At 42.3% G+C, this 19,927-nt stretch overlaps 1 protein-coding gene across 1 annotated transcript in view; it reads right to left on the reverse strand.

The window, feature by feature from the left end:
* Positions 1–19,927, reverse strand: part of LOC143114314 (chemokine-like protein TAFA-1) — a 108,068-nt gene that overhangs the window by 45,964 nt on the left and 42,177 nt on the right. The gene's annotated exons all lie outside the window — the stretch shown is intronic.

A 19,927-nucleotide genomic window follows, 5' to 3' on the forward strand; every position in this document is an offset into this window, starting at 1 on the left:
GATACATCATGTACACACTGTTGCTCAAAACCTAAAACTCTTCTGTCTTTAATAGGCTATATGTATTTCCGGAGAAGAGTGAAAGTTATGGTATCTACACAGAGAAGTTGAAAATATACAGTAAATAATGCAAGCAATATTGAAATCAAAAACAGTGATTTTTCCCAAATAATTTGCTGTTGCGAATACAGCATTTTACAGCCAGCAAGAAAAAAACAAAGCAAAATGCAGTGATCACCAGACATGCATGGAGTTTTGAAAAAGCTGATTTTGCCTAAGACGGAAATAACTGACTACTATAAAATTACTTTGCTTATTCCAAAGAAAAGTGTGTGTGTGTGTGTGTGTGCGTGTGTGTGTGTGTGTGTGGGGGGGGGGGGGGGGGGGGGTTGTGTATGTATTCATAGGTCTATAGACAAATGTATTGAGCTAATGCTAACCTGGGGAGAAACATAAATAGAGAAAAAAGAGTCTTTACATTACAGTTTTTTTCAAATGCTTACACACTAAATCTTTGGGTAACACTTTATTTTAATGTGGTTATCTATCATTGTACTTGCGTAACAAGAGTAACAAGGTTGTAGCAGCACAGCTGTTACATGTACACTGAAGACAATGAGGCCTTGACTGAATCTAAGAATGGTTTGTATATCAAATCTATCATGACCAGATTTACCCCATCCAGCAGGTCTCAGGTCAGCTCTTTGCCTCTGATGAAAATTTAGGCAAATTGGCAAAGTTTTGTAAAAGCACTCAGTATTACAATGTAACAACTATATGTAGGTACCCACAAATACATAATGCAAGTACAATGATAGTACCTGATAGTACATGTTGTTACACAGGTTGTACCACTGTACCTAATTAGGTAGGTACACTGTAACAGCGACACATTAAAATAAAGTGTTACCAATCTTTGCTTGTCACACAATTTTCTAAACATGTCTTCCAAACATCATAACCCGACACCAAATCTGCAAAACCATACACTAATTCTCAGTGTTTGACTCAGTTTTCAATTGACTAAAACACATTTTGCAAAACACCAAACACAATTTTCTAACACACAAAAATCTAACAGGAAGTAACTTGATTTCGTTTTTCAAACACAACCCATCAAAATGCCACACTAAATCACCAGTGCTTCACTCTTTCTCTTCACATGTGCAAACACTCTTTACTTTACTGAACACCATCCAATCATTGCCTTAGTATAGGTCTATGAATACAGTAGATATACACACTAAATCACCAGTGCTTCACTCTCTCTCTTCACACTCTTTCTCTTCTTCATTATGTAAAATTTGTCCCCATGTTACAGTACCAATACATTTTTCTGTGCCTCCAGAAATGCCTTAGGAACGCTTACTGTAGAATTGTTTGTTTCTGCAGTTGAAAGGGTCTATAGGCCTATGAATACATACTGTACGCAACCCCCCCCCCCCCCCCCCCACACACACACACACACACACACTTGTATTTAGAAAAAACAAAATCAGTGTTTTCAAAACTCCATGTACATCTGGTGGTCACTGTATTCTTCTTTGCTTTTTTTCTTGTTTGCTGTAAAATACTGTATTCACAACAGCAAATTATTTGGGGAAAATCACTATTTTTGGTTTCAATATTGCTTGCATTTTTACTGTGTATTTCAACTTCTCTTTGTTGATACCGTAACTTTCACTCTTGTATGGAAATACATATAGAAAGCCTAAGACAGAAGAGCTTTAGGTTTTGAGCAACAGTGTGTACATGATGTATCCAATATGTCATATTATGACAAAAGTGTTTGTAATGTGAGGCGAATGTTTGCTTTAAACGTGTGTTTTTGACATTTTGAATGTTGTGTGTCATTTTGCTGGAGATTTGGGGCATTTTGCATTTTGTGTGAGCAGTTGTGGGTTTTGTGTGTGGACTTTTTGAAAAATAGACACAGAGTTTTGAAAACGTGTGTAAACAATTGTAAAAAACTGTATGACAAAAGTGTTTGTAATGTGAGGTGAATGTTTGATTTAAAGATGTGTTTATGACATTTTGAACGTTGTGTGTCATTTTGCTGGAGATTTGAGGCATTTTGCATTTTGTGTGAGCGATTGTTGGTTTTGTGTGTGGAGTTTTGAAAAATAGACACAGAGTTTTGAAAACATGTGTAAACAGTTGTAAAAAACTGTAAAAGTTGCAAGTTGCGTTTAACTTTTTTTTCTTTTTAAAAAACAACAACTCCCTGTCGGCTTAGTCGACATGGAATTAAAATACCACTGAAACACCTCAAAGTTAAGCTATAATCTACGAACATGGGTCGAATAGGCGGCCAAAGCTGAACCGCCACCAAAATTATTCTGGCAGTCCAATTTTTAAAAATAATTTATTTAACAATATCAATTTACAAATAGCCTATTCACCAATCAGATCGCGGGTGGGTGCTTAAACAAATATGAGAAAGAACGCCAGAACGCACTGGATCCTGCTAGCCTACGCTGTACATAACCCTCGGCCACACACACGCACGCGCACACACGAGCACACACACTCTGTACATATCCCTCGGCCACACACACGCGCACACACACACTGTACATAACCCTCGGCCACACACACGCACGCCGCGCACACACACACACGCGCACACACACTCTGTACATAACCCTCGGCCAGCGCTTCAATATTGTGTGTTTGTGTTTCTGTTTGGAGCGGATAGGCCACCTTGAAGGTGCCGCTCCGTTTCGTATTGCGGTATTCTTTTCAAACAGGGACAGCGTTGTTGCATAGACTATCAGATACACAAGCTTTGCATTTGTGAAACTGGGTAAAATGGAAGCAAAATGTTCTTTCCATTCCTCTTTATAGGCTCAGCTATTTTTCTCCTTCCCTGTTTGCTTCTCACTCTGCATGCTAATATTTCTTGTAGGCAAACAATAAACATTGTAACATTGTCAGGAGATGGGTCAACCAAGTAGACTATTTAAAAATAAAAGTAAAAGATAGACTTTATCCAAAGAAGTCATTAGAATGAGTCAGGCTCCGTGTTAAAGGAACCATATGTAAGATTGTGGCCAAAACTGGTACTGCAATCACTTTCAAATTACTGTAGAGCGGTGTATCCCCTCCCCCTCCCTCCTGACTGGCAGAGCTGGCAACCTGGATGCCGAAACACTACTGACTTTGTGACTAGTAGATAGGTGGAGGGTGGCGCATCAGGCCAAAACACAACATGACAACATCAACATCAGTTGAGGGCTGCAACTTCACATTTTAAATGAAAATATCCTGGCCGGACTACTGTTGTCAGTGATATAAGTATTTGAAATTAACATGATTTCTTAATGTCTTAGTGACATGTCAGGACCAAGGGCGCGGGAAGGGGGGTGCTGAGGGTGCTGCAGCACCCCCTGCTGGCAAGAGATAGATTTTTTAAAATTATTATATATATTTTTAAATAATGACTAATTCTCTGTCTGACATTATTTATATTTTTGTATGTGAAATTATGAGTCAAATAGCAAAAAAGGGTTATGGATAGGTTCGAATATAGGCTACTAAAAATTAACAGTTATAGAGATCAACGTGAACGTGAGTCAGTTACTGTAAGAACCGTAGCGTGGTTTCAGCTATGTGATAGCAATCAAGTGTGTAGGCCTACGGTTGATATAGGCCTACATATTCTATGCGATTTACACGTTCAAAAAAAGCATGGATAAGCTGAAAGAAACTTTAATTGTGTTTTACAGTTTTGCAAAATTAATAAATGTATAGCTAGTGAAATCATTTCACCATCCTAGTCGCTAAGATAGAAATTATTAGGACACATACTTGCTGTGGAGACGACACACTTTAGGCTATTCAGAAATTATTTGCGAGATCATTGTAGCCTGATTATTAGCCTATATTTAAAGCCTACATCTCTGGTGTGGTTTTGACAATCAGACGAACGATAATTTTCCTTAGCTATACTGAAATAGGCTAACGATGTCCAGTGCGCTTCTGTGGGGTTAGGGTGGGCGCAGTGGACTCGGAGTGCTGTCGCGGAACATTGGAATTTGTGGCTGCCCAGGACTTTTCTAAAACTTCTCGCTATCACCCGCACACCGCACTAAAATGATGTATTTAGCAGTCAAAATCCAAAACATGTCCAGGGGAGGGGGGGGGGGGGGAATCGTCGGACATCCATTATTTTTGTTATTCAGCACCCCTGGTCAAAAAAAGGTTCCCGCGCGCCTGATCAGGGCCATTTTATGATTAATTGAAATACATTTCTTACATATGGCTCCTTTAAACTGTCCATCAATGCCAAAATGATTGTAGCCTAGTGCCTCATGTTGTAGTGCCCACATTTAGGCTACTATTCACAATATTGAAAGGGGAGATAAAACAGAGTTCATCAAGAAAAGAGAGATTAATTAGTCAGGTTTACCGTCAATGGGCCCAATGGGGATGATCAAGGATCACCCACACACACACACACGCACACACACACACACACACACGCACACACACAGAGTGAAGAAGGCTGAGAGTGAAGTGATACACTGTTTAGTTCCAATAACAGATGGTTGTTTTTCTCAAAACACTGGAGAAGGAAGTGAGATAAGAGTGAAAGAGAGGGTGGGAAAGAGAAAGAGAGAGGGAGGTAGAGAGAGAGAGAGGGAGGTAGAGAGAGAGAGGGAGGTAGAGAGAGAGAGGGAGGTAGAGAGAGAGAGAGGGAGGTAGAGAGAGAGAGGGAGAGGGAGGTAGAGAGAGAGAGAGAGGGAGGTAGAGAGAGAGAGGGAGGTAGAGAGAAAGAGGGAGGTAGAGAGAGAGAGAGAGAGAGGGAGGTAGAGAGAGAGAGGGAGGTAGAGAGAGAGAGAGAGGGAGGTAGAGAGAGAGAGGGAGGTAGAGAGAGAGAGAGGGAGGTAGAGAGAGAGAGGGAGGTAGAGAGAGAGAGAGGGAGGTAGAGAGAGACAGAGAGAGGGAGGTAGAGAGAGAGAGAGGGGGGTAGAGAGAGAGAGAGGGGTAGAGAGAGAGAGAGTGAGGTAGAGAGAGAGAGAGTGAGGTAGAGAGAGAGAGAGGGAGGTAGAGAGAGAGAGAGTGAGGTAGAGAGAGAGAGAGGGAGGTAGAGAGAGAGAGAGGGAGGTAGAGAGAGAAAAGTAGGGGGGTGTAAAGAGAGAGAAAGAGAGAGGGAGCTGTGCTTCATGGGCAGTTTGTCAGATGAGAAAAGGAGACAATATGTTGCACTGAAGCGTTAAGTGGACGGGTCAAGGAGACCAGTCCAGTCCATTTTACCAGGAGTAATGGCAACTGACATTCATCTGTTCCAAATGAATCTACAGAGAGCAGGTGGAAATTGCCCTGTGAGAGAGAAGCATCTGAGCTTGCACCCAATCACACACGGCCAGGACAGCCACTGACACAATCACACACGGCCAGGACAGCCACTGACACAATCACACACGGCCAGGACAGCCACTGACACAATCACACACGGCCAGGACACACACGGCCAGAACGTTGTTTGTCTAGAAATCGTACACTGTTTGTCTAGAACGTTGTTTGTCTAGAAATCGTATACTGTTTGTCTAGAACGTTGTTTGTCTAGAAATCGTACACTGTTTGTCTAGAACGTTGTTTGTCTAGAAATCGTACACTGTTTGTCTAGAACGTTGTTTGTCTAGAAATCGTACACTGTTTGTCTAGAACTCAAACGTTGTTTGTCTAGTGATTTTTTTTTTACTCATGTGAATGCAATGAGCTTCCGTATTTATCCAATGTGGTGGAGGTAAATTATCAATTTCACGTTTAGGTTCGATTTGGTTCCAATTATCAAGTTTAGGTTCAGGTTTGATTTGGTTAAGTTTTTGCATGCTTGGGTTTTGTGAATAATAAACATTTACTGCTTCTGAAAGAGCTATCTTGAGAGGAAATGTCCTTGGTGCTGTAGTAAGTCACAAAAACGCCCCCTGCAGTGGGAATCAGGGCCAGAAACTCATACTGTACGGGATTGAAAAATACCCCCGGACCACAGTGGGAAAGTTAAATGCCCCCGGACCACAGTGGCTAATTTAAATTCAAATTGAAAAAAAAAAGAAATATCCAAGAAAAAGCAAGAAATATCCGACATAATGAATTTGTGCGGAATATAAAGATGTAAAATATGTGAAGCAAGAAATATACGACATAATTAATATATTAAGAAATATAAAAAGTTAAATATGTAAAGAAATATCTGACATAATTAATAAATGAAGAAATATAAAGATGTAAAATATGTGAAGCAAGAAACATCCGACATAATGAATTGTGATGTCGAGTTTATGCATTTCCTCATAGTGTCCCAAGTTACACAGATGGCACATAGAACAGCGCCATGTTGCTTGAGTAGCACAGCACTCACACACACACACACACACACACACACACACACACACACACACACACACACACACACACACACACACAGCAGTAAGACACATCACATATGACACATCAAATGCCAACTGGTTATCTGGGTTGACAAGATGCAACAGTAGAACATTGCAGAGGGAGGGGAACGTGCACACGTGTGTGTGTGTGTGTGTATGTGTGTGTGTGCTTTTCTGTGTGTGTGTGTGTGTGTGCTTTTCTGTGTGTGTGTGTGTGTGTGTGTGTATGTGTGTGTGTGTGTGCTTTTCTGTGTGTGTGTGTGTGTGTGTGTGTGCTTTTCTGTGTGTGTGTGTGTGCTTTTCTGTGTGTGTGTGTGTGTGTATGTGTGTGTGTGTGTGTGTATGTATGTGTGTGTGTGTGTGTGTGTGGGTGTGTATGTGTGTGTGTGTGAGTGTGTGTGTCTGTGTGAGAGAGAGAGAGAGAGAGAGGGAGGGGAACTTGCACACTGTGTGTGTGTGTGTGTGTGTGTGTGTGTTTGTGTGTTTGTGTGTGCGTGTGTGTGTGTGTGTGTGTGTGTGCGCGTGTGTGTGTGTGTGTGTATGTGTGTGTGTGTATGTGTGAGAGAGTGAGAGAGAGAGAGAGAGAGAGAGAGAGAGGGAGGGGAACTTGCACACTGTGTATGTTTTATGTAATTCTACAGAAGATGTCAGAGTGAGCAATTATTTCAATTAAATGATTTAATGAACTTGTTTGTGATGACCGAATGCAACAGTGCTTGATGTCCATGGCCCACTCTGACAGCAACATTTAACTTGGTGAAATGGACACTGTGTATGTGTGTGTGCGTGTGTGTGCGTGCGTGAGTGTGTGTGTGTGTGTGCGCGCATGCGTGCGTGTGTGCATGTTAGTGTGAATGTGTGTGTGTGTGTGCGTGTGTGTGAGGGAGTGTGTGTGTGAGAGAGTGTGTGTGGTGTGTGTGAGTGAGTGTGTGAGTGTGTGTGTGCTGCCAGGGAGCATGTGTGTGTGTGAGTGTGTGGCATGGTGACACATGGGGGGTCTGCGGTGGACTCTAATCACCTCCTACACCCTGTCCTCTCCCGTACACCCTGTCCTCTCCCGTTGGCCTGCTTCCTACACCCTGTCCTCTCCCGTACACCCTGTCCTCTCCCGTTGGCCTGCTTCCTACACCCTGTCCTCTCCCGTTGGCCTGACTGCGCTCGAATAGCTGCAAATGTTGACTTATTTAAGTCAAATAATTTTACGAGAAAACTCAAAGTATCTTTATACTAAAAACAATACCAACTAGATGTTTCTAGATGTCTTAATATAAAATTATAACACTTACAGTAGTTAGGTGACATCAGTTTCTGCCCTCTGGAAAAATGTACCCTATCAGCCAGCCTCATGCGCTCTGGAATAATCTGGAATAATCTACAATCCTGTCAGCCTGGCCTGGAATAATCTGGAATAATCTACAATCCTGTCAGCCTGGCCTGGAATAATCTTGAATAATCTACAATCCTGTCAGCCTGCCTCATGCCCTCTGGAATAATCTGGAATAATCTACAATCCCGTCAGACTGGCCTGGAAAAATCTGGAATAATCTACAATCCCGTCAGCCTGGCCTGCCTCATGCGTTTCCGAAGCCCCCATCATTCCAAACCAGAAATAGTCGTGCAAAACGCTTCACTTTCCACTGTCATCCTTTGGGAGCATCAGAGACAAGTTCCTATGAGGAGGCTCTTTCATGACTGGTGAGAAGAGATGAAGAGGTGATCTGCTTTATGTGCTAAAATAAAGGATTTAAAAGCACTCTCTTAGTTAGTCATCACCTTATTGCCAGCGCTTTGGCTGCACTGCAAGCTGCTGTTTATTCATGAGAGACTCTTGCCGCGTCCCTTGTTGACCTCAATTCTCTCAAATGTCACTCAAAAGTCTGTGACAATGTGTCCCAAATCACTAGCAGAAAAATATCTCCCCTCTGTTGTAAAGTCAAATATACGGGAAGGCAGCATCCTGGACCAAATGATTGATTTGCCCTAAAGCCATTCCCTAAAGATTGGTGTGTGTGTATAGTGTGTGTGTATAGTGTGCGCGTGTGTGTGTGCCCTAAAGCCATTCCCTAAAGATTGGATCCAATCCTACAACACAACATTTAGTCAGGGATGAATATAATATCAATCACCCAAAGCCCAAATCAGCGCTACCCCAGAACTACCCCAGACAAATTAAAGTTATAAGATAAGAATATATATATATAGATAAGAACCTAAGATGCATATGCTGTGGACAAATTACGACACATAAGATACAGACTGAAAATAAAATCTCTGTGGGTTCTCTGCCTAGTTTGGGTCCTTGAATAGGAGGGCGGCAAGGCAACTGGTGAGCACTCAGATGTTATTGTTTTCAGATGTGTGCAAACTGCACTGAGATGCTATTGTTTTCAGATGTATGCAAACTGCACTGAGATGCTATTGTTTTCAGATGTGTGCAAATTGCACTCAGATGTTATTGTTTTCAGATGTGTGCAAATTGCACTCAGATGTTATTGTTTTCAGATGTGTGCAAACTGCACTGAGATGTTATTGTTTTCAGATGTGTGCAAACTGCACTGAGATGCTATTGTTTTCAGATGTGTGCAAACTGCACTCAGATGTTATTGTTTTCAGATGTGTGCAAACTGCACTCAGATGTTATTGTTTTCAGATGTGTGCAAACTGCAATGAGATGCTATTGTTTTCAGATGTGTGCAAACTGCACTCAGATGCTATTGTTTTCAGATGTGTGCAAACTGCACTGAGATGCTATTGTTTTCAGATGTGTGCAAACTGCACTGAGATGCTATTGTTTTCAGATGTGTGCAAACTGCACTCAGATGCTATTGTTTTCAGATGTGTGCAAATTGCACTCAGATGCTATTGTTTTCAGATGTGTGCAAATTGCACTCAGATGCTATTGTTTTCAGATGTGTGCAAATTGCACTCAGATGCTATTGTTTTCAGATGTGTGCAAACTGCACTCAGATGCTATTGTTTTCAGATGTGTGCAAACTGCAATGAGATGCTATTGTTTTCAGATGTGTGCAAACTGCACTGCGATGCTATTGTTTTCAGATGTGTGCAAACTGCACTGCGATGTTATTGTTTTCAGATGTGTGCAAACTGCACTGAGATGCTATTGTTTTCAGATTTGTGCAAACTGCACTCAGATGCTATTGTTTTCAGATTTGTGCAAACTGCACTGAGATGCTACATGTATTGTTTTCAGATGTGTGCAAACTGCCCTGAGATGCAATTGTGTTCAGATGTGTGCAAACTGCACTGTGTGAGTGTGCGTGCGTGCGTGCATGCGTGCGTATGTGTGTGTGCGTGTGTGCGTGCATGTGTGTGTGCGTGTGCTGTGAGGTGGCGCAGCCAGCAGCTGGAGTTGGTCCGGCAGTAATATTCCGCTGTTCACCAAGGCGGGGGACGTCCACGGAGAAAGAAAATAAATTATTTTCTCCCCAATTTCTCCATCATTGTGAAGGGCTAGCAGTGAGAATGCCCCAGTTTGCCATCAGACCTAAATCCAGAGAGCGGCGAGGGAGGGTGGGGTGGGGGGGAGGGGGGGTTAGGGGGGCTAACAGTGTTAACTTATGACCCATTTCTCCAGTGTTTTTTAAATATATAGTATTGTGCTGTCTGGAGCCTGGTTTCACTGAATAGCTATTAAGTGCAAGCTCATGACTGCAGTCAGTTGTAATGGGCTTGAGTGCATGTGTATGTTGTGTGTGTTTGTGTGTGTGTGTCTGTGTACATGCATGTGTGTGTGTGTGTGTGCGTGTGTGTGTGTGTGTGCTTTTCTGTGTGTGTGTGTGTGTGTGTGTGTGTGCGTGTGTGTGCTTTTCTGTGTGTGTGTGTGTGCTTTTCTGTGTGTGTGTGTGTGTGTGTGTGTGTGTGCTTTTCTGTGTGTGTGTGTGTGTGTGTGTGTGTGTGTGTGTGTGTGTGCGTGTGTGCTTTTCTCTGTGTGTCTGTGTGTGTGTGTGTGTGTGTGTGTGTGTGTGTGTGTGTGCTTTTCTCTGTGTGTGTGCGTGTGTGTGTGTGTGTGTGTGTGTGCTTTTCTCTGTGTGTCTGTGTGTGTGTGTGTGTGTGTGTGTGTGTGTGCTTTTCTCTGTGTGTGTGCGTGTGTGTGCGTGTGTGTGTGTGTGCGTGTGTGTGCGTGTGTGTGTGTGCGTGTGTGTGTGTGTGTGCTTTTCTCTGTGTGTGCGTGTGTGTGTGTGTGTGTGTGTGCTTTTCTCTGTGTGTGCGTGTGTGTGTGTGTGTGTGTGTGTGTGTGTGTGTGTGTGTGCTTTTCTCTGTGTGTGTGCGTGTGTGTGTGTGTGTGTGTGTGCACGATGCCTCCTCAGGCTTCCGCGGACTGACACCAAGAGCAGAATGATTGGCATGCATTGTGCAGTGCCAAGAGTAAGCTAGTCCACCTGCATCTCTCGGAGCTGACAGAACTGTGCCAGGCTTTACGGGCACTAATGTGCCTACAGAGCTGTGCCAGGCTAATGTGCCTACAGGATGTGTTCTCAGAGTGTAGTGCTCAGATCACTCTGTCTGAAATGGCATTCTCATGGGCAGCCGGCGGAGATTATGTAAGCTCGGCTGGGCATCCAGGCCGGTAATGGATCTTCAGGAAATGGCTCATTGCAAACTCAGTGCCCTGTGAGGAGGTATCACGCAAATAAACACGATTACAGTGGACTGATCTGCGCCACATGCATAATTGAAAGATAGGATATAATTGAGACACAGAGTTAAATCTCGGCCATTTAAGATCGCTAGATAATTTGAAGAAATTGCCTAATTCCGTGTCATTTACTATTTCAAGTGTGAAATTCCTTTTTTTCTGTGCAGCAGGCAAATAGATTTTTAATTAGCTATTTTAGGTGCCAGACATGAGTTGGTAATCCTCTCTGACACAGATGGACTTCAAGTTAACATGCACAATCAGCACTTCAGTGCTCACTCAAAGACTATTGTTTATGGCAGTCTTACCTCTGTGCTGAGAGGGCTTCATTAGCTTGCTAATTTATAACGTTGCATTCCCTCTTGGACCTTATTAGATGCTCAAGACACTCTTTTTAAATTAATGAGGTCTAAGTAATGATAATTCATTTTGCAATCTTTCCCTGAAGGATTTTCAGTTGTGATGACGGTAAGTCGGCAAATAGTACAGACCATAGTTTTGTTATGTCTGCGGAACGATGCATTTAGTTTCGCGACATCAGTACATCTGATCTACTCAAAGTCAGACTAGCCCACACAGTGCAGTCTAGCTGAGATTACATTCAAATGTCACTCATCATCAAACAGTTTGTAGGAAGCTATCTTTAGCCCTTTATAAGAAGGCTGCAGCACGTAGGAAGCTATCTTTAGCCCTTTATAAGAAGGCTACACACAAAGGACCTGTCTGTGCATTAATGTCAGTATAAATATTAGAGCTCCTCCCTCTTCCCCATCACAGAGAAATACAGTAGATACTGTGTGTGAGAGAGAGAGGGAGAGAGAGAGAGGGAGGGAGGGAGAACTATGAAACTCACAGATCAACCATGTACAGCTATGAAACTCACAGATCAAACATGTACAGCTATGAAACTCACAGATATACCATGTAGAGCTATGAAACTCACAGATCAACCATGTACAGCTATGTAACTCACAGATCAAACATGTACAGCTATCAAAACTCACAGATATACCATGTAGAGCTATGAAACTCACAGATCAACCATGTACAGCTATGAAACTCACAGATCAACCATGTACAGCTATGAAACTCACAGATCAACCATGTAAAATGTGGAGAATGTGGTTTCCCTCTGCCCTGCAGAACTCCTACTGAGAGACTCTTGAGTATTCACTGCTGTATCACACACACACACACACACACACATACACACACAGCGTGAGGAATCAAGGGCACGACTCCCTGACCAAGAGGAAATGGATCAATCCTCAGTGATTGATTTGAGAGAGTTGAGATTCAAGGAGTTAAACAAACATGGCTGACTCATCTCTCCTGACTATCTATCAATAATGGAGAACATCTGAAGAGTTTCTGAGACCTTATTTACCTTTACTTGAAGAGTGAAACACAAGAAACGTCCATGTTGTAAGAGTTTAGTTTTTGGGAGGTCAAGTCAGTGTTCCTTGGATCACTAATACAATAGGAAATAAACCCATTCAACATTACATTACATTACATTACATTCAGGGTTGGGTAGTAACGGATTACATGTAATCTAGATTACGTAATCAGATTACAAAAATCAAGTAACTATAATCAGCCCAGATTACAATAAAAAAATTGTGTAATCAGATTACAGTTACATTGTTGGGGATTACCTGATTACATTTTATCATGCAAGCAATGCAACTTTTTAATGATAGCCTAGTTATCTTTTAATTCGACAAGCTTCTGGCTTGCCGGTTCGATCCCCGATCAGTAGAAAAGATGTGGGCGGGGGAAGTGGTTGAGCACTGCTCTCCCATGCCCACATCCACGGCTGAAGTGCCATTGAGTAAGGCACCTAACACCTCATTGATCCCCGAGCGCCGTTGTAGCAGACAGCTCACTGCTCCGGGTTGGTGTGTGCTTCACCTCACTGTGTGTTCACTGTGCTTCACTAATTCGCGGATTGGGAGACCAAATTTCCCTCACGGGATCAAAAGAGTATCTATACTTACTTACTAACTTATTTACTATTGGGGCAGGTCTCTCGGCACACTGCCTGATCTTTTCCTCCTAATCTTAATGTAGCCTCTTGTTTTAGTGTTACTGTTTACTTTGAGAAAGTCACCAGGTCCCCCTGGTTGAAAAACATCCCAAAGGAATAATTTTCTCACCCCCACAATTGAAATGGACATGGTGTCATTCAATCTCAGGCCATGTCCCTGGGTCAAAAAAATCCAGCGAAAGCTAAATTCATTGTCCAGGTGTGCCCTTATAAAGGTTAAGCTGAGTTGTGCATGTTTGGAGAATAGTGATCCATGATCACATCCATGACTAAGTGATCAATTTTGGGATGGGGACAATTTCAACCACCGAAATACCACCCCCAAAGTGGAGAATAGCTATAGAAATGTATTAGTTTTGGGTGTTTTTCAGACAATGGGACCTGGTGACCTCAAAGTAAATGGTAACACTAAAACAAGGGGCTACATTAAGATTTTTGGAAGAAAAGATCAGTTAATTCACACAGGAATGCTTTACTCAGAGCAAAGAGATTTCTTAGATGTAATGAAATAATAAACAGAAAAATAGAATGAGAATTCTTTCATCAATTCAGTGGTGGTGTCTTTTACTTAAGGGACATATTTATTGAAGTAATCTAAAAGTAATCCTAAAGTAATCAGATTACGTTACATGTTTTTGGTAATCCTGATTACGTTACAGATTACAAAAATTGCCATGTAATTTGTAGTCAGTAATGGATTACATTTCAAAGTAATCTGACCCAACCCTGATGACATTACATTACATTTAGCAGACACTTCTTGACCAAAGTGACTTACATATGTCAGCTATATTACAAGGGATCACATTGTCCGCCGGAGCAACTTGGGGTAAAGTGCCTTGCTCAAGGGCACAACGGTGGAAGCCGGGAATTGAACCGACAACTTTCAGGCTACTGCACGCTAGCCCAGCTCCTTAACCACTACACTACCACCGCCCCATATACTATATATATATAAAATATAAGTGATAATGCTTGTTGTGCTGAAACTTTGTGAATTTCTCTCTCGATGCCCTGATGTGAGAGAGAAGTCTTGATTTGTGATGGATCTTTGGATGTATCATTTGGAAGTATAATAGGAAATGTACAATTGATCCATATTCTTCTCCATGTGAGATTTCAGATGTGCACTCTCTCTTCACCAGACCGCTGGGCATGCTAATGGTACACTGACAAACAACAAAGCTGTCTCTTGCTACGGCTGTAAAAACCAGGCAATATCAGTCCTGATTTTCTCTTCATAATTCAAAGAAACCTCCTTTAAGTAAAGCTGTTTCATAAAGGCAAAAAGAGACGTCTGTAGCCCTCCCTTCCAAAAGCACTCAAGTGTGAGTTTCAGCAGGTCCCTTTCTCTCTGTGACGGTGACAGAACAGGAGCCCCTGGCAGCTCCCTGGAGCATTCCAGCCCTGCTTTGCGCCAAGTTTATCACCACGGAGACGCGTCTCAATGCTCGTCTCCGCTTTAGATCACACCGTGTGAGCTTTTCCCCACTCAACGCTGATCTCACTCAGCCTTCCAAGGATGCTCTGAAACTCTGCAGAATTACGAAGCAAGGTCTCCTCTCGTTGGCTGGAGATACAGTTTGAACTTATAGATCCTGTATGTGATTGAACATATAGACCCTGTATGTGTTTCAGATCCAGTTTGAAGCTATAGATCCTGTATTTGTTTGAATATATGTAAAATGTCCATGACATTGATACAATTCTGGAGACACTCATCACTAATTAGTGATCTGACACGAAGAGAGGCATTCATTTGAAAACCATCGCCAAATCCGATCTCGGCGCAATAGGTTAGGCTACTGCAGGAATTTTATGCCACCATTAGAACAACCAAAGGGGATCTATGGGATCAGGGGCTCAATCATTTCAGCCCGACTCGTTCATTTTAAAATAGGATGAAAATAGTCCTTATTTTACAATGTCATCCAACGAAGACACGAAAAACCACAAAAACCCGTTGCTGAGGGATCTGGAATGTTGATTACGTGGCAACCAAGACGCTGTCTATTGAAAATGGAACTATTTTTGATGCATAAAAACAAAGTCGAAATAAACATTTAAAAAATAATGAGGTGTTTTCAGATTAGCTGTATAAAAGCAATATAGCGCTCGTGATCTCACACTTGGTATATTGCTTAATTATTCCTCACTATTCAAGGATCAAAACACGTGGAAAAGTTTAGCGTAAGTTCTGCCTGAAGACTCTAATGCTACGTCACTCATTCAGTCATTACTCCTGACCAATCACCAGTCTACATCAGTCTTTAAATGACTCTGCTGACCAATCACCAGCCTACATCAGTCTTTAGAAGATAGATAGATAGATAGATAGATAGATACTTTATTGATCCCCAAGGGGAAATTCAACTGACCAATCACCAGTCTATGTACATCAGTCTTTAGAATGACTCCATGCCCCCCCCCCCCCCAAACCCCATCTCCCTCCCCAACCAACACAGTTTGGCCCTTGTCCAGGCGTCTGGGGGGTAAGCTCGTCTTGCACGCTCAGAAATCTGGACCGAGGAATGGGGCCTATGCAATCTGGACCGAGGACGGGGCCTATGCAATCTGGACCGACGACGGGGCCTATGCAATCTGGACCGAGGACGGGGCCTATGCCAAAGACTCATTGTTGCTATGTCTTTTGTACATCCTTTCATGGATTAAAACATTTGTTAATTTTCATTGTAGCTCCCTAGTAGTGCCTACCAGTCTTTCTGGTGGAACTATAATAAACTACTTTAATTAAGTTTCTTCTGCCTGCAACAAAACCATTAGTGCAAGTGTGGAATGTTTTTAAAGACCTTCCCTCATAAAAGTGCATCATGGGACTCTACCTAGATTCTGCTGGACTTCTGGGTGTCGGAAACTCTGTAAGTGTAGTTTGCACAGCGGTCTGGAAGATTTATTGTGAGCAACAGTTAAATGGAACATTTAAGTCATCGGAGATTTAAGTTTAATTCATTAGGACATATGAAAAAGTACACCTCTTGAGTAAGTGGGCCAGACCTCCAAATATGGAGCAGTGTTCTAGGTGTCTCAATATGGGGCAGTGTTCTAGGTGTCTCTAATGGGGCAGTGTTCTAGGTGTCTCTAATGGGGCAGTGTTCTAGGTGTCTCAATATGGAACAGTGTTCTGGGTGTCTCAATATGTTCTGGGTGTCTATGTTATTCCATTAAGATCTTTATTGTTCATCAGTCATATATAGGGTTGGGTATCGTTTCAATTTGAACGATTTCGATTCCAATTCCGATTTCTTATTTCGATTCCGGTTCCTAACGATTCTCGATCTATAAATGCCCAATTTTAGGGTCTGGGCTGCTTGCTTTTGAAGCTGGCTGTACATATTTGGTTTTGCTTACTGCTGACGCTGACTGTTCTTCACCTGTGTCTGTAGTAGCCTAGGGCTACTTGCCAAAGACATGTGCACTGGACTGGATTCCCTTCAATATTAAAATATCCCTTCAAGACTAAGCTATTTACATATTTTAATAAGCCTACTCATAGCTGCCAACTCTCACGCATTGGTCGTGAGACACACGCATTTGATTACTTTCACACACTCACACGCCACACCCCCGATTTCTCACGCTGAAGTGTCGGTCAGATGCCTGAAAAATGAGTTTAACCTATCTATAGATCTACCTGTTGAGCCACGGTTATGCTTTCAGAGACGATGAGAGGGTTCAAGAGCACCCTCTGTTTGCGATTCTACTTCAGAAGCCATCCAGGCGCATTCCCCCGCATTTCGCCGGCTTCAGGCGGGCACGGAGTGGGTAATCGGGAGAATTCCCGGTGGGCCGCTTCACTTTTGGGCCGGTCGAGGGAAAAATATTAACATTTGCCACGTTAATCTCTTCTCTTAAAGTTGGCTACACACGTTCGCATCCTATGCCTAACACCGCAGCCTCTGCATGGGTTGTTTTCCCCTCCCAAGAAGAGTTAATTGGTTGGGTCAATATAGCCCGTCTTTTCTAAAAAGTTTTCTCAGATACCAGCTGGGCCGGCCCTACCGTAGTGATAAGCCGCGTCAGGGAGGATGGATGGTAGAAAGAGGCCATGAGGGACTGGAAAGGCCAGGTAAAAAAGACGAAAAGTATTGGAGAAAAATGCTGCCAAATGTGCCAAGCTTCCAGATTTTTTTTGATGAGGACAGAATAAGTGGAAACTGGTAAATTAGCTATGATTATAGCGCCGTATAGCCTAATTATTGGGCTAATACTGGACGTTGTAGCGTTGTCAACCTATTCGCAATCAACATATTAAATTAATTAAAAACATTAGCCTTTTTGTATCATCCAATATGGCGATTCATAGACTTTGCAAATATTATGCAAATATTAAGATATTAGATAACAAAACTCAAGCTTGATCTGTGTATGCAGTAGCCTAGGCCTAAAAATAAAAGTAGCCTCTGAGCAGCAGATCAGCCAGTCCCCCGCTGAAAATGATGAGCCTGAAATTAGCTATGACTACAGGGACAAGTAGAAAGGATAATAGAGTTAACCATATGAATTAAAATTATTTTATGTAAGAAAGAACAGTAGGATATGACAGCAGTAGGCTACATGATCAACCTATATGACTTGTTTGCTCAGAAGTGGGTGTAGTAAAGGAGCAAATCACCAAACAACAACATGATAGCTGACCCATGCCGAAAAAAACATGTAAACAATAGTTCAATATGCCTCTTAGTGGAATTGTGGGATACATTTCAAATGCTTTATTTCTTCCTTCCTGTTTTTGTTAACCTATCAACTTATCCTTGTGGAATAGTGGAATATTGGTAGCCTATAATAAAAACTAGTAAGAGCTGAAATGTTGCCTTATTCATCCAGTTTCCACCACCACTAAAAAAGTGGGCCGGTCTTGGGCCTGAAACTCCTGGGGTGAAAAGTGGCCCCACTCCGGCCCTGCGGTTTTGTCATAAAAGCTCATGAAACTGGGGGACGAACGCATCGCATGGATATCTACCTCTAAAAATGAAACCGTTCTGTGGGGCGCCTGCCATGTACCTCACAGTTGCAAACTGCAAGGGACATGAATCCGCCTATTTGCACGAACATACCAGATACCAGTGCATTATATTAGGCTACAATTTAAATGGACATTTTAAACACTATTTTTAAAAATGACAGACCTTTCTACCTCGCTACTCAAAGTAAAGGCGCATTCTTCCGGCTATTGCGCAAAAGCCTCTTGTTCTGATATAACAACTATACAATATAATACAATACAACAATACAATATAACGACTTGAGATATTTGCTGTTTACATCGGAATTGACGTCCAGTGTTATGGATCCATTTGTCTGCAACGCAACGTAGCCTACAACATTTTTTTTAGAAATACAGAAACAGCTTACTATGCTGACGAATGACGACTGCGCAACATGCAAGAATTTCCCCAAACTCTCGGATGCGCATTAAAATGTATATTTTCAGTAGTCATTTCCAACTTTTCACGCTGATGGTGCTCAAAATGCAACACTACCGTGTTCAAAGCAGGATCTATCTATTTAGATCCTATAGCAATGTATGGTTGGGGGAGCCATAGAAAAGTTGGAGAACCTGTGGCCTAAAACAATATTGGTGGTTGCAGGGTAGATTTGAAATGAAATGGGTCGCGATGGTCTGTCATTTTTAAAAAGTGGGTCCCCAGAAAAAAAGTTTGGGTTAGATCCCTTTGATACCAATGTTAATTTAACTCTGGGACCCTGGTCCCAGGGATGGATTACTGCACGGCCCTTCTGGGCCCAGACCCAGGGGCCCAAGGTGTCAGGGGGCCCTGAAGCCCAAGCCTTTGCATGGAATCATTGCCTCAATATCAACACATCAGGATGTAGGCTATGAATCTGATTGAATTTAGTATTGGCCATCCCCAAAATGCACCAGAATACAGGAAATCACATCAAACAAATTAAAAAAATTCTGGAGGAGGACCCCCAAACCCCCTTATGTGACAATTAGTGGGGAGACCTTAATACACGTGGGCCCAGGGGCCCGAAAGTTCCTAATCCATCCATGCCCGTCAGCCTACACCTGAGAACCACTGATGTACGTTTTTTTACTGTACGGTATAATGCTGAATGAGCCAAACAAAAATTTCCGCAGCAACATTTTGGTTGGCCCCACCAAATCTCACTCCAAGGTTTTTTAAAAAGTTGGCAGCCCTGCTACTTTATATAATTTACTATATGCATCTATTGTCCAATATGCAGCACAGCAAATTAAAGTTAATTCACTACTTTACATTTTGCATACCAGTTGTATCTAAACCAACCAAAGCTTGACTGAAACATTGTAAAACCACTGACTTGTTTTAAATGAATTAAGAGACAGGTCCCCCTCGCATGATCCTGCTGAAAACTACTGGTTTCATCTCAAGCACGCACGTATTATGAACGCACATATTTTTTTTTTATGTAGCAGTCGCCGACATTCAAAAAATATGCGGTTATATTTCACAACTTTTGCGAAGTAGGCCTAGCCTACTGGGAAACGCTGCCAAGCAAGCTGGCAGATATTAGAGGTAGGCTATTATAACTAAGATAAACTAAGATATTTTCTTCCCTAGGCTAGGCCAGCAACACGTGCTGGAAAGATGCAAACAGATCAACTTAACATATACAGTATTTCCTCCTGTTTGCGAAGCACTGCACATAATTTGACCAGCAGTCTTCGCGTCCATAGTTTGTGAAACGATGCTGCGTCCGAGCAAAGACTTTAGATGCCAAGCGCAACTCCAAAAAGGAGAACAAATGAGCGTCTGGCTTGAAGCTGCGCCGGACGCCGGACAGGGCTTTTAAAATCCATAG

The sequence above is a fragment of the Alosa pseudoharengus genome, unplaced genomic scaffold (assembly GCF_046254945.1).
Source record: "Alosa pseudoharengus isolate Yale_2024_CS ecotype anadromous, Long Island Sound unplaced genomic scaffold, YU_APseudo_1.1 YU_APseudo_1.1_scf_9, whole genome shotgun sequence".
NCBI lineage: Eukaryota > Metazoa > Chordata > Actinopteri > Clupeiformes > Clupeidae > Alosa > Alosa pseudoharengus.